Source organism: Sorex araneus, chromosome 4 (genome assembly GCF_027595985.1).
Source record: "Sorex araneus isolate mSorAra2 chromosome 4, mSorAra2.pri, whole genome shotgun sequence".
In the NCBI taxonomy this organism is placed as follows: Eukaryota; Metazoa; Chordata; class Mammalia; order Eulipotyphla; family Soricidae; genus Sorex; species Sorex araneus.
The window spans coordinates 60,437,385-60,452,959 of NC_073305.1; the positions used below are offsets into that span (position 1 = coordinate 60,437,385).

General features: G+C 40.7%; 1 protein-coding gene across 3 annotated transcripts in view; it reads left to right on the forward strand.

Moving 5' to 3' along the window:
• Positions 1–15,575, forward strand: part of ATXN7 (ataxin 7) — a 154,877-nt gene that overhangs the window by 24,663 nt on the left and 114,639 nt on the right. For all 3 annotated transcript variants that reach the window (XM_055135023.1, XM_055135022.1, XM_055135025.1), the window contains exon 3: positions 7,843–7,938. The gene's annotated coding sequence lies outside the window, so the exon portion shown is untranslated. The remainder of the gene's footprint in view (positions 1–7,842; positions 7,939–15,575) is intronic.

Here is a 15,575-nt window from a genome sequence, read left to right on the forward strand (position 1 = left end):
CAGCCCCCAGTACCACATAGTCCCCTGACAATGCAGGCTGTGGCCCATAAAACCCCTCTCCCCCAATTTTATTTTGACATATGTGTGTGTGTGTGTGTGTGTGTGTGTGTGTGTGTGTGTGTATGTGTGTGTGTGTGTTCAGGGCTAGAGATCTAGTACCGCAGGTAAAAGGTGGGTGCAAAGCATGGCCCAGTATGGGTTCTATCCTCTGTATCCCGTATGGTTCCCCAAGCACTGCCAAGAGTGATTCCTGAGTGCAGAGCCAGGAGTAAACCCTGAGCACACCAGATGTGATGTGCATGCACACATACACAACATTTAAAACATTTAAAAATAATTTTATTTTGAAAAAATATTTATCTGGAGGGCCTGGAGCAATAGCACAGTGGGTAGGGCATTTGCCTTGCATGAAGCCGACCCGGGTTCAATTCCCAGCATCCCATATGGTTCCCTGAGCACCGCCAGGGGTAATTCCTGAGTGCAGAGCCAGGAGTAACCCATGAGCATCACCAGGTGTGGCCCAAAAGGAAAAAAAAATTATCTGCAGTTTTATTTTCTAATTTCCTAGCAGTGACCTAAGATGTATGTGCCGGCATAATAGCTGATTATGGCATTAATTGTATTGCCTACTATTAAGAACCATACTATGAAGTACAAAGGAAAATTACCTGAGGAAAACATACTCATGAAGAGAGTAGATATTACGTAGCAGAAATAAGATATGCACACTTATGCTATAATTGTATCACAGAAAACAACTACAAGTGTGTGTTCCACTTTGTGTTGAAAGAGCTCTTCAGGGCCTGGGGAGATAGGACAGCAGGTAATGTGCTTACCTTGCATGTGTCCAATATTGGTTTTGACCCCTGGCACCACAAGTGGTGCCCTAAGCACCATCAGGAGGAGTGATCCCTGAGCACAGAGCCAGGAATCAGTCCTGAGCACAGAGCCAGGTATAGCCTCCCTGTCTTCCCTCCCTCTACCCCCCCCCCGCAAAAAAAAAAAAAAAAGATTTGGAAAGAACTCTTCAAAGAAGACTGTAAACATGAGCTTTAAATGATCAGTAGTTAAAATATCTACACTAATTAGCTAGTGTAAAGATCTCATCACAGAATGGCTAAATGTGTGGAATTTTACCATTTGAAAGTGAGTGCCTGTGTCATGATAATAAAATTCTTTGTCTTGAGTAGAAAACAGAGTCCTGTGGGTAGACGAGAACTAGGAGCAAATAGTCTCTGAAGAGCAGATTTTCCTCAGGTGTCAAGAAATTCTAGTTGTTGTAAGAGAGCACATTAGTGCTTGGCTGCAAGTAAAGGTGTCATGGCTCTAGGGAATCCCATGTTTCCATACATGAGCAAATAAAGCATGAGTCCCATGGCACCGTTCTGCAGTTCACAAGCAGGGTGTGAGCACTGGCTGCCCTGGGTTCATGTTCCTGAAGAGATTATTTCAGGACAGCTATTTATGAATGGCATAATCTTGTAACTGGCAGTTGATTCTTTTGCCTCTATTTCCTAACATTTTAGAGAACCTTCTGCTCAAGTAAAGAAATATTTGTAATTTTTCTTTGTAATTAAAAGCAAGTTACTAGTTTAACAAATTACAAATTTTCTTCTGCTCCCCCCCCCGCCTTTTCCCTGTGGTGATCAGGCCTTTCTCTGGGTTTTGCACTCAGAGATCACTCCTGGTAGAACTTGGACCTTTTCAGGTGCTGGAAATTGCTCCTGAGTTGGCTGTGTGCTAGAGAAGCACCCTATCTGCTATACTCTCTCCAGCCCAACTTAACAGATTATATTTTTGTTTTGTTTGGGGGACACACCCAGCTGTGCTTAGTTCTTATACCTGTGTCTGCACTCAGGGATCACTCCTGGCAGGGCTTGGAGGACCATCTGGAGTATCAGAGATCAAACTTCGTTGCTATGTGTAAGACCTTACCCACTATCATATTGGTCCAGCGCAACTCAACAAATTTCCATTTGATCACTTCTAAGTTTCTACATATCTGAATGTGTTTGAGGGAGAAGAGCACCATATAGATTCAAATATGTAGAAACTTAGAAGTGGAGGCTCATTTTAGTATGTTAAAGGTCTATGTGAGGACTTTCATGGAAGGTTAGGAAAGCTGTAGGACAGTACAGGGAATAAATTTAATTCCTAGAGTTAAATAAATTTAATTCCTGAGCTAGAGTCTTTTTTAATTTTTTAAAATTTATTTTATTGAATCACCATGTGGAAAGTTACAAAGTTCTCAGGCTTATGTCTCAGTTATACAATGCTCAAACACCCATCCCTTCACCAGTGCCCATATTCCACCACCAAAAAAAAAAAAAGTAAAGAAAAAACCAGTATACCTCCCACCTCCCCACCCCCACCCCCACCTGCATAACTGATAAAATTCACTTCATTTTCTCTTTACCTTGATTACATTCGATATTTCAACCCAAAACTCACTATTGTTGTTGGGGTTTCAACACAGAACTCACTATTCTTCTTGGAGTTTATCCCCCCAAAATATGGCCCTATTGACAAGGAAACATTTGATAATTAGTTCTCCGCTAATGAGAATGAAGAGGTAAAAGGTCGCGCGGTCGCACTAGCGGCCGCGCAGTTTAGGATTTCTGTGTTTTAGTAGTTAAGTACATGGAGATTTAAATGGGAAATTTCATCATTTCCCTTCCTGGGGCAGCATAAAGCAAAAGCTTAGTTCACAGTCTGGGGACATGGCTGCAAGCACTTGCTGGGTTCAGAAGTAATCTAGCTGGTTCTGGATCTTGGTGGTTCAGCAGCAAAGCGGCCGTGCCAACGCATGACCACCCAGTTCGAATCCCCTGAGCTAGAGTCTTGGGAGCCTTTCTGAGTAAGTGGTTTCTTCTGCCGCTCTTGGTTATATCCTCAGGTTCTCACCTGTTGTTGAGTGGAGTAGCCCTAACCCTGAACTAAGCTGTCCCCGTAGCTCAATAGGTGCAAACACTCAAACTGACAGTTGAAGATGGTGCTACCTATTGTCAGTATTGAAAAGACAGATTATGTGGTATATAGTTTCATTATTAAATTTATGTGCATGGTTAAAACCATGTAGAACTTAGGAGGTCAGAGTAAGCTAGGACCATATAATTATATTCCATGCCTACAGTTAACATGTAACCTGCTTTTAAATTTTGGTTGTGCTTTTTATGTTTGGGAGAAGTGAGTTAGGACACACAACAATATAGGACTTAGAACAGAAGCATAAATGCACAGGATACAGGTCTGACAGGAAAATATATGGTATAGCTAGATGGGTGCTCTGGAAAAATTTATGTCCAATGACAAGAGGCAACCTGTGAGCTATAGCGTGCAGTGGTCAGTAATCCCTGTGTAGGAGAGCTGGCCTCCTAAGCCAGGTGTTTTTGGTCTTTCCAGAGTAAATATGAATAAGGAGGGTTTTTGTGTGTGTGTGTGTGTGTGTGTGTGAATCATATCCCTTTTTTTCTTTTTTATGGTGCCACACTTGGCATTGTTGGTGGGGTGGCGCAGAGGGAGAATCATTTGATTCTTGTGTAATGCTTGGGATCACTCCCCAGCAACACTTAGAGGACCATGCGGTATTGTGGATCAAACATTGGCCTCCAGCGTCCAAAGGATGCTTACTGGTTCTTTAAGCTGTCTCTCCAAGCCCTCAACACATTATTTTGAAGTGGTCTCCCTGATGGTACTCAGGAGGCCAGCCAGCTGGCCTGGTGAGTCAATAGAAGGGCCCAAGGATATGGTACTACTTAGGCCTGGAATACTGGGAATTGCCTGAAACACGCTTGCAGTCCTTGGGGCCTCCAGGGCTACACATGGCAGTACTCGGGGGATTGTGGTGCGGAGGATTGAATTGGGATCAACCCTGTGCAAGGCAAATGCTTGCACCTCTGAACTGTCTCTTGTGTACTCCCTCAGTATACGATCAATCAGTCACGAAATTCCGCTGACCGTCGATTTCTGGAGCGGGCTCAGTAACCTCTCCATTCATCCTATCCCTGAGATCTTAGAAGCCTCTCTCCATTCATCCTATCACTGAGATCTTAGAAGCCTCTCTCCACTCGGCCTTCCCAAAGATGCCACATTGGAGGCTCTTTCAGGGTCAGGGGAATGAGATCCAGCTTGTTACTGGCTTTAGCACATGAATACACCATGGGAAGTTTGAGAGGCTGTCCCATGTGGACACGAAACTCTCAGCTTGCTAGTTTCTCCCAGAGGGAGAAGTAGGTTATAAGATATCGCGCTTCTAGGAGCTTGCTTTTAAGTCTCTGGATATTGACCGTTGATGGGATTACACACACCTGGGTTCCTCTGCTGGTACCTTCATGCGTGAGGCTTGTCCGAACGTGTGGAGAGGGGCCTTGAGCATGGCTGTGGCTAGGTTCCACAGGGTCTTCGGCCACTGAGAGCTCTGCTCAGAGTGGAGAGGGAAGCTGGAGCCCATCCCCTCCGAGGGGCCCCGGGGAAGACAGCCAGGCGTGCAGGCAAGAGACTCTCCCTAAATACATTTATGAAAAAAGTAAATAAGTAGGCTATATACCTTGTCTTGGTTTCCAGTCTTTGCCTATATAGAATGCAGACTGGAGTACAGATCAAAACCTTTTCCTCAGTTCTGACTTCAAGGGAAGTCAAAACTTGTGTTGCCTGCCTTCATATAGGGACCACGTTTTTAACCCTTCCTCCTCCTTCTGTTTCATTTCCAAGTACTTACATTATCAATCTCACATTAAAAGCCATATGGTTAGGCTAGAATTTAAGAAAGTGTCATAAATCTACAGAGTTTATACCCATTACTCTGAAACAAGACTGACTCTATCTATCCTGTTTTTTTTTTTTATTCTGTCATAGTAGGTTTCTGCTTAATTTTACACTTGGTTATATAACAGGAAGTGAACCAGATTGTGCCTTAAATTGCATCAAGTCTCTCAAAGTCTTGAAAGGACATAGTGATTCTTCTAGAAAATCAGTCATTTTCTTTGTAATTATTATAGCACTCCCCACATAGTGTGCAGTTATTTTGTTTATTTCAAGTTATTGAGAGAATGTTTCTGAACCTTGACATATTTTTGAAAGATCTTTTTTTAAAAAAAATTCTGGTAATATCTATCGACTGGCTTTATGGGAGCACAAGGGGGACTTGGGACCATACTTGACAGTGCTTAGGGACCATTCTGTGCTCAGACATCACCCCCGATTGTTGCTTAGGGGAATATGTGGCGCAAGCTATTATGTCTGGGCCACCTGCATGCAACACATGTGTCCAGCCGTTTGATCTACCTGGTTCCTTTATGTTTTTAAATAGTTTCATTATTTTGAATAGGATTTTGGGGGTAACATTTATCAGAAATCAATTCAAGAATCATTTGAAATAATTTAAGCCCAGAAGGGAGAAGCCATTTACTCTAGGTTCAGCACTACCTGTGGAAGGAAGTGCATTGAGCCTCTGAAGGAATATACCTGCGACAAGGAACCGCTACCATCCCCAGGCATAATACATTTCCCTTTTTCTCCTTTGGTACTGTGTAGCCTCTTTGGGAGGATAAGGATAACTTGTAACCTAGACCAAAGAAGACTCTTCCCAGTTTCTAGTTCTGAGATGACCAAATTGTTTGTTTTAGTTCAGGTTATGTATCTACTTTTGGCCAATATTGGAGAGGAGTTTGGAGTCCTGCAGTACAAATATTACCTGGCTTGAGGTTGAAATTACGTTGCTTACAAGATAGGGTCGCCCTCGTGATTCTTTGGCACTGGTCTTGAATAGTACTTCATCCTCAAACCCTGCACTGAACTAACACACCACGTGACTGAGTATTGCCCCCTGAGTACCATTTTGGAGGCCACTTCCCCCATTTGTATTTATTGGGTGCTTGTTACATAGTAGAGATAAACGAATTAAAGTTATCAAGGTTTATGTTTCAGTTCTTAGAATGTGTTCTTTTATGTAGTTTTTCTCTGTGCAAAATAAAATTTAATTACTGTTTAGGTAGTTTGTTAAACCAGAAAGGGATCTAAATAGCACCAAAACCACTGCAGCTCAATTTCAAGCTATGTCTTGGGTGGGTAATCCCGGGAAAATTATGACCTTTCTTAAGTCTTCCTAACTAGTTAAATGAATATCATGATCACAGCTCTTTTGAGTGCAATATTATTGTGGATGTAAAATGAGAGATGCCATTTTTTCCCTACAAAACATATCAGTTTTTCCTACTAAAGAAAGATCTCTTATACCTATTTTTAGTAACTTTCATCACCCTTTTTTCCTAAAACTAGGATTTCCCTTAAAGCATTTTAAAAGTGTGCAGATTAGTTCATGATGAATTCTTTCAGATGCAAGCACTATCTTAGGAGAGACTTAATATATCCCAAATAGGGTGATTTTCTTGGATATTTTGGAGATATAGTTGGAGTATCCTGAGAGTAAACTGAAAATTAGCTTGACCTAGTGAAATAAGATCAAGTACGGTCTAATCTGATGCTGGTGTAGTTCCGTCTCCAGTTTACTTTGAAGAAATATCCAAAGTGGATAACAAAACATCTTTACTGGGTACCTCTATCCTGGTTATTTGTAATTGCCCTTAAGTGATTTTATGTAGCTGTAAAATGTTTAAGATGCAAATAAATGGATTGTAGCTCAGAACAGATATGTTAAGCAAGATAGTGACTTTTATTGAAAACAAGACAGAAAAGGAACACTGTAGTGGAAATAGAGGCTGGGGATTAAAATATAAGAGATTGGGAAGGAATTAGTAATCTAGGAAGAGAAACATCTGGCTTATAAAGATTGTAGGAATGATTATGGAAGACTACATTACTGAATAACATTTTTGTGGATGAATAAAACTGAAACTGTTTTATAAAGGGAAGGATGTGATCTAGGAATAATTTAAAAAGCAATAAAGATAATTATGGATAAATATTCAAAACATGTCAGAATTTAGCTACTGATTTCCAGAGATGCTTTTTAGTATCTTAAATCATAGACAGATTTGTTTACTATCTTAGAATATATAAAATTAATAAAATTTGAACAAAATATTACTGTCATCATCTGTCCTTGATTTATAGTCACTAAAAATTATAGGAATGTATTACTGATGAATTTTTCATATAAAGTAGATCTGCTTTGTGCTTTATACTTTGATAGCATCTGCTTCATAGCTGTGTCATTGCCCACGTTTGCTGTTTTTTCTCTTCTGTTACATCTAGTTAGGCATGAAAACCAACTTAGTTTCTAACTTGTTTGCTAAATCTCTAATCCCTTGACTCTAACTCATTGTTCCTCTCCAAAATAATCTTGAGTGGCAGCCACATGCTACTTGAAATATGTATGTACAGAGATACACAATACTAGGTAGACAATGATAATATTTAATTTCCCAGTACATTTTTGGGAAAACTTAAGTTTTGATTCCTGTTTGTAGCATTGTGAACTGCTTTTATAAATAGCTGAATGATAAAGGATAACGTGAGCTCTCCAAATAATCTCATTCGTTAGTGTTTTCAAATTTGTAATTCTGACAGTTTTTGTGGAAGCAGCCTATTCTGAATGGCCATTTTAAAGATTAAGTGAAAACTCATTAGTGGCAAATTACATACAATGATTTCAAGCCCCAGGAGATTTTTTCCTAGTTTATTGTAAACATAACCAATTAAGCTGATTGTTAAAGACCTGAATCACATTTATTGTAAAGTTGGTATTTTTCAGAAGTCTCAGATTATAACATTTTAGAGAACATGTAAACAATTTGGAACATTTGGCAGCTGAGATTATGTGGACTTTTAATTGACTTTAAACCATTGCTAATATTCTTTGCCTTTTTCTTTCTCTCTTTTTAGATCTGAACAGAATTAAAAAAGAGTTTCCACAATCACAGCAGATGAAGGTCCACTGGTAAATCAATAAGGATTTTTGGCCTGCCCTCCAAAGTAAAGGTAACTGTATTCCACTTTCTGTAGTTGGAATAAATGCAGTGATTTAAATTGCTATAGTTACAATATTATGAGTTTTACCAATGGATAATAGTTTTAACTTTGTTCATTTTGTTTTTGATTACATCTGGTGGTGTTTGGGGTTACTCCTGGTGTGCTTGGGAGGCCATATTGTACCAATATTTATTTAAAACTGGAAGCCCAGGGTCTAGAGCAGTAGTACAACTCATAGAATGCTTGTTGCCAATCCGGGTTTGATGCCTAGCACCAATATGGTCCCCCGAGTCTGCCAGGAGTGCGCCCTTAAGTGCAGAGCCAGGAGTAAGCACTGAGCACAGCCAGATATGCCCCCTTGTCCCAATCCCCTGCACCTCCCCCTCTCCCACACAAATATAAGAAGACTGGAAGCCCAGAATTAAATTGAACCCACAGCCTCACATTCTCACACATGCAAGACAAGTATTCTACACCAAAACCATGTCACTGGTGCATGCACATGCACACGCGTACATGCGCGCGCACACACACACACACAGTTTTCAAAGTATTCAAGGAAAATTTCAAATTTTAAGCATAACCTGAATTTGATTCTACTAATAGTAAATAATAATGAATTTGGTACTAGAGCGATTGCACAGCAAGTAGGGCACTTGAGTTGCACTTGCCTTGCATAAGACCGACTCGGGTTCCAGCCCTGACATCTCATATGTTTTCCTGAGCACCACCAGGAGTAATTCCTGAGTTCCAAGCCAGGAATAACCACCAAACATCGCCAGGTGTGGCCTGAAAATAATAATAATAATAAAAATAATAATAATAATGAACTTAAGAATGTGGTATAATTATTAGGCATGTGCTTATTAAGTAAAAACTGCTAAATAACCATCATTGCTCATTCCCAAATTATTAAAATTTTAGGAAGATATGGGGAATAGGAAATCATTCTCACCAATCCAGTCAGTTTTTCCTGAGAAGCTGTCCTCCAAAGTTTGCTTGTGTTTCTTTCCAGCACCAGCCTTCTCAATGAGGAATACAGACACTTGTACTCATGGCAGGAAAGATCTCCTTAAACAAATTGTAAAACAAGCAGTTCTTGAGGCACAATCTATGTGCCCAGGGCCTTTGCCCAACCTGCCAGAAGACTCTGTGCTCACAAGTTGCTCAGATGTTTACAAGAACAGTAGCCACCATTCATTTACTGTTTAGGGAGACTGACTAAATTTCACATTAAAAAAAAAAAAAGAAGAAAAAAGAAAAAGAAAAAATTTTGGAGGGATTTTGATTAAAACAAAATCTATCCTCCCGTATACTCTTGAAAGGAATAAGGGACATTTTTCACATTTAAGATGAGACATTGAAAACTAAAACTGAAATAGAAGCCAAATAGGAAAAGACCAAAAGAATTTCAGTCTCTGAAATTAATTAGCTTTGTTAGGCCACAAATGTGATGCCTCAGTCAGGTTTTGCTCAGCTGTAGCTAAGATAGGCATTTATCTCCAGAGACAACATTTTGACCATTTTCAAACAGAAATAAGAACTTCAGGAAGGATGTGATTCTTCTGTTTTGGGGTTAAGAAGAATGAACTGGGCAACTGTGAAGTCTTCATCTTAAATATAGACTCTTGAAGTTTTCTGGCTTCAAGAGGAAAGACCTGGATTGTAGAGATATCCTTCACTACTCTTCAGAGTCATTCCAAAGAATGGCCATTCATTTTGAAATGCCTGCAAAGTGCCAGAGAAGAGAGAAGAAGAACTTTTCTAGGTGGTGTTCAGTAATTGACTAGCAGAATCAGAGGTCTGTGGGATAGGCTGGGAGATAAAAAAAATATTGGGCAGAAATGCAAAAAATACCTTATTTCATAACTGTATGTATAAGACTTGTCCTTGGGGAGGAAGAGAAGGATAGGTGATTTCCAAGGACTACAGTTAACACTCACTTAGTCTTTTTTGAATGGCATTCTAATTTAAAGGTATTATGATACCTGAAACTTGATGATAGAAACAGGGAAAGAAGTGTCAGAAGCTCAGACTTGCAGGGACTGAGGAGGTAAGGAAATAGACCACGGTGGAATTGAGAAACTGTCAAATTTATGACCATTCTAAAAAAGGGAATTCATTTTCCATGCCAGCTAATTGTTTGCCCAATATGCCTGTCACATTATTTATCAAATGCCCACCTACTTCTCTTCAGGGCACTGGAGATTAACTAGTAACTCAAAGGAAAAAGTATCTCTGTTATGCTTTATAGAAAGGGATAATAGTTACAAGTAAATACATTTTGTAAAAACAAAATCAGGATAAGGAGAAAAAGGAGTGCTGAATAGGTTGGAGCTTCTAGTTTTTAAAAATTGGTTAGGATTTTTTGAGGTAAGATCTGGGCATTTAGGGTTAAGTGGCAAACCAATGTCCTCTGTGGAAATAGAATGATTACCTAGTGTAAAGGCCTAAAGCAAGGGCCATAGAGATAGTATAGCTGTATAGCATTTGTCTCGCATGGACCCCAACTGGGTTTTATCCCTGGCACCATGCATATCCCCTGACCTCCACCAGATTGACCCCTGAGCAGAACCAGGTGTAAACCCTCATCATGCTTGCTAAATTGTATTAGAGAGCCAGGTCAAGTTGTTTAGTGCAGTGTTTCTCAATCTTTTATTGATAATGCCACCCTCCTCCCTCCCCATTTCTGATCTGGTTTTCTCCTGTCTGCCACCCCCCCACCCCTTTCCTCTATTGCGTTGCTCCTAAATCTCATGCTAGTGCCCCACTTACTCAATTTTTATCTGTGGCCCATGGAAATATCCTGAGGTCTCATGTTGTCCTCAGTTGAGAAATACTGGTTTAGATTTTTTCTTCTGTTAGCAAATATAACATACATCAGTTTAATGCTCAATGAACGGAGCACATTTTGCATGCAGGAGACCTGAGTTTTATCCCAGGTACCACATAGTCCCCTGAGCACTGCTTGGAATAACACCGAGTTCATTTGGGTGGAGGGCTTCTGGGAAGTTTGGTCTATACTTAGTGGAGCTGGGGGATACTCCTGGCTTTTTGCTCTGGGATCTCTCTTGGCCAGTTGACCTTGTGTGGTGCTGGGGATTGAACCAGAATCGACCACATGCAAGACAAGTGCTATAACCCCTATGCTATCTTTTCATCCCTTAGTAATACTTTAATAGATTTCTTTTAACTTTTTTTGGACCACACTTGTTGATGTTCAGGGGTTACTGCTGGCTTTGCCCTCAGGAATCACTCCCAGAGTACTTGGGGAACCATATGGAGTGACAGTGATTGAACTCGGATTGGCTGCACAAGGCAAGTGCCCTACCCACTGTACTATTGCTCTGGCCCCTGCCTTGTAGTTTTCTGAATATATTTAGTTTAACCTCATCTTGTAAGTGTTCTCTTAAGTATCTTACCTTTTAAATACAACTGTGAATTGGGATTTTCTTAATTTCTCTTTCCTTCAACTTTTCACATATAGAAAATGCAACAGATTTATGTGCATCAGTTTTGTAACCCATTACTTTAACTTCATTAATTATTTCTAATAGTCTTTTGATAGTGCCTTTAGGGTTTTCTCTATATCCACAAATATGTCATTCACTTTTGAGTTTGAATGTGAGTGATATATTTTTCTTACCTTTCTGGCTACGATTTTAGCACTGTCTTGAAAAGCAGCGAGTGTAGACATCCTAGTCTGATATTCTACATCTTAACAAAAGGCTTTCCTTTTTCACTGTTAATTATTTTAACTCTGGGTTTGTCTAATATGGCCTTTGTTATGTTGAGGTTTGTAGCTTGGTGGTGGTGGTGGGGTAACCTTTCATGCAGTTCTTAAAATGGGGCTCCTCTTGGTGAGTCTTAGCCAACTGCGATTGTAGTTCAATGGAAGAACTGTAGGATGCAATCTGCTTTGGCCCTGTAGTGCTGGCAATGCCCAAGCCACCCCAAGTAGTGCTTGAGGTCTCCACTGCCGCACCAGGTGGTGCTCAGGGGCGTCCAGGCCTCTGTCATGGTCAGTGAACTATGTGGTACCAGGAATTAAACCTAGGTCAGGGGCACGCTAGGCATGCACTCTGACCACTCTTCTATTTTCCTAACCTTCTGGAGACTTTGATTATTATTTTGATTTCTTTGATCAAGCTGTCCAAATTCTCTCTTTCTCCCTGGGTCAATTTTGGTGAGTTGTATAATTCTAAAAATATTGGGGGGAGGGCAGGGTTGGGCCACACCTGGCAATGCTCAAGAGTTTCTGTTTCTGGCTCTGTGCTCAGGGTGATCCCTGGGATGTGTTCAAGAGACCGTATTTGGGTGCCTAGAAGTCAAACCAGGGTCACCAGGATACAAGGCAACTGCCTTGACCCCTATATTACCTCTCTGACCCCGACTCTAAAAATGTGTCCATTTCTTCTGTGTTCTTCAATTTGTTTGTTTATAGATCTTCATAGTAATTTTATATTATCTTTGTTGCTTCTATAATGTTTGAACATTAGTTGTTTGATTTCTCTTTTTCTTTGTGTTCTTTTTTGGTCAGGATTGTATTTCTTTTCCTTTGGTGAGCCTAGCAAAGGAGTTATCAGTTTTTTGATTCTTTCTTTTGGTTCTTTTTGGTTCTTGGTTATTTTATTGATCTTCTGTCTAATCTTTTTGGCTTTATTTATTTCCACTGTAAGAATTTTTTTCTTCCATCTGTGAAATTTGGTTTTGTTTATTCCTCCTTTTTCCAGTTCCTTCAGCTATTAGATTAGATTATTTATTTGAGCTTTTCTTGTTTATTTTTGTGAGCTTATATAGGAGTAAACTTTGCTCTTTATACTTTTGTTTCATTAAAAACAAATGGGGATAGGAAGAATCTACATAAACATAGTAAAGACCTTATATAACAAACTCAGAACTAATATTATACTTAGTAGCATAAAACTAAAAGCTTTCCCTCTAAGGTCATGCACAAACCAAGATTATATTCTCACCATTATCCACCATATTATTGGAATTGCTGGGAAAAAGAGGAAAAAAGTTTTCCAAGTAGAAATAGAAAATATTTTGAAATATTTTCAACAAACTTTTTAGAGAGAAATTTAAGAAATTAAAAAAAATTAACATTTTCATATTAGCAATTAAGTTTCTGCTTTAAGTATCAATGATGAGGATATTATTCCATATATAAACCGAAAAAAGAAATAGGAATTTTAAGACAGAAATTAAGGAGTTCTGGTTAAGATGGTGGGAGCACGTTGGCAAGGGCCAGAGCCGGCGAAAGAGGGCAGCTTTCAGCACTTTGAACAGCTGATGGGGTCATAAGATTTCTGCATGAGTGAATGTGGGTGCCCCTTGGATATTCTGTCTCAGGGAGAGCACCACTAAAAGAAGCCAGCTGGTGGCCTGGAGTGAGACTTGTGAGGGATGGGGGTGGTATGGCCGCCAGCGGATGGAGCTACGACAGCTTTCAGTGCTGTGGGTGGCAGCAGAGTTTTAATGTGTCTGATTGGGACCTTGGAGTGCAGGTCCTGGAGTTGAGGGGGCACCCCGGGTTCCCAGCATGAGGCCCCAGTGATTTACTGCCAGTGGGCAGCCCTACGGCCGTTTCTTCCTTGGACCAGCTTATACCGCCCACAGCATATGGAGGAAAACATCCCTGAGTGCCTTCTGTCTGGAGACCCAAAGATGGGGGCTTGTGCCCCCTAGTCAGGCTCTGCTGGACTGGTGGCTCCAGCCTGCCCAGAATGCCTAGGCTGGGAATGGCGGCAGTCCTGGCTCCGGTCCTGTTCCCTGCTGGGGCCACTGCTGCCATCACCAGTGGAGAGCCAGAGGGTGAGGTGCCACAGGAGGTCAGCCTGGCCCCACGGGGCGAGTACATCAGCAGCCTCATGGTGCCTGTAGGCTTCCTGATAGCCCAGAATTGTCACTGTGCTCTGGCCAGACTCCAGCAAGTTGGGACCAAGTTTCCCAAGAAATTAAGCAGCCAGAATTTAGGTACAGAGGAGCCCCACCCACAAACCACATCTGGCTCAGCCATACAAGCTCATTTATTGACCTTGCTTCAGAGACTCATAAATCTCTGAAGAGACCAAAAGCCACTTTTAATATCAGATCCTTGCAAGACTGTACAAATGAGACATTGGAGCAAGGCAGATTATCCCAGTGCCTACCCAGAGCCCTCGGCAGCTTCTTGCGCCCACAATTCAAATTTGCTGCCATGCCCAGCTAGACTCCAACATCTCAGGACAGACCTCACCAAGATACTAACCTGCTGAAAATTTGTGTACTCGGATTTTGTGACTGAAATCTCCAGGCTTTCTCAGAATTGGGCTACTCCCCCCCACCACCTCCCTATACATCTGGAAGCCTCAGCAGTCATGTCCACACCCCAAAGCTGCCACCCAGTTAATAAAGCTACTCCAGCTGTCCATTCCTGATAAAAATTCTGAATGCCCTGAACAAACATGATGAACTCTTAGTACCTGTGTTGCAAACCATAATGCACAAAAGGAGACAAAAAGAAATAGGGAGAGGGAGAGAAAAAGAGAGAGGAGAAAGGGAGAGAAAGAGGGAGAGGAAAAGAGAGAGAGAGAAAGAGAGAGAGAGAGAGAGAGAGAGAGAGAGAGAGAGAAGAGGTGCCTGCCATAGAGGAAGGTGAGGTGGGGTGGGAGGGAAACTGGTGACATTGATGGTGGGAATTGTACACCAGTGGAGGGATGGGCGTTGGCACATTGTATGACTGGAACCCAGTCATGAACATAAATAGCTTTGTGATGGTCTATCTCATGGTGATGCAATTAAAAAAAATAGAAGTTACTAAAACTGTCAATGGAAAAAACCTGTGATAAAAAGTGTTTAGAATGGTCAATAAAATTGAGACCTCTGTTAAGCTTAAAAAGAACAAAAAGAAAAGTGAGAATTTATCACTATCAAGTGAAATAGAAAATTTTGCTATAAATTTCCCCAAATAATAGAAAGATCATAAGGACTACTTTGAGTATCAGTTGAAAACTTTAGGTTATGGGGGTGCAGAGATAGTACAAGTATTAAAGTGTTTGCCTTGAATGTGGTCCACTCCAGTTCAATCCCCAGAGTCACATTTGGTCTCCTGAGCACCACTAAAAGTGATCCCCCAGAGGTAACCCCAAGTGTGACCCCATAAAACAACAACAAGTCTTACATGAAATAAACTTATTCTTTAAACTATAAGCCAAAGCTTATCAAAATACAATAGCCTGAGAAGTCCCAAAATGTTTATCAATAGGAAAATGAGATCAGTTTTAAAAGGACCAAATAAAAATTTCACAGCTGAAAAATACAAAATCTGGAATTTAAAGTTCTCCATACTTAACAGAAGAGAGATAACAAGGACAGAATCAATAAACTGGAGATACAGTCTCATTATTTCTTTTTTTTTTTTTTAATAATAATTTTATTGAATCACCATGTGGAGGGTTACATAGTTCTCAGGATTATGTCGGTTATACAATTCTCAAACACCCTTCCCTTCACCAGTGCCCATCTCCCATCACCAACCCCCCCCAGTATACCTGCCGCCCCCTCCCACCTCCCCAGTCCCCACCCTTGTACATGATAAGTTCCACTTCGTTTATGCCTTATCTCGATTACATTCCATGTTTCAACACACAACTCACTACCGT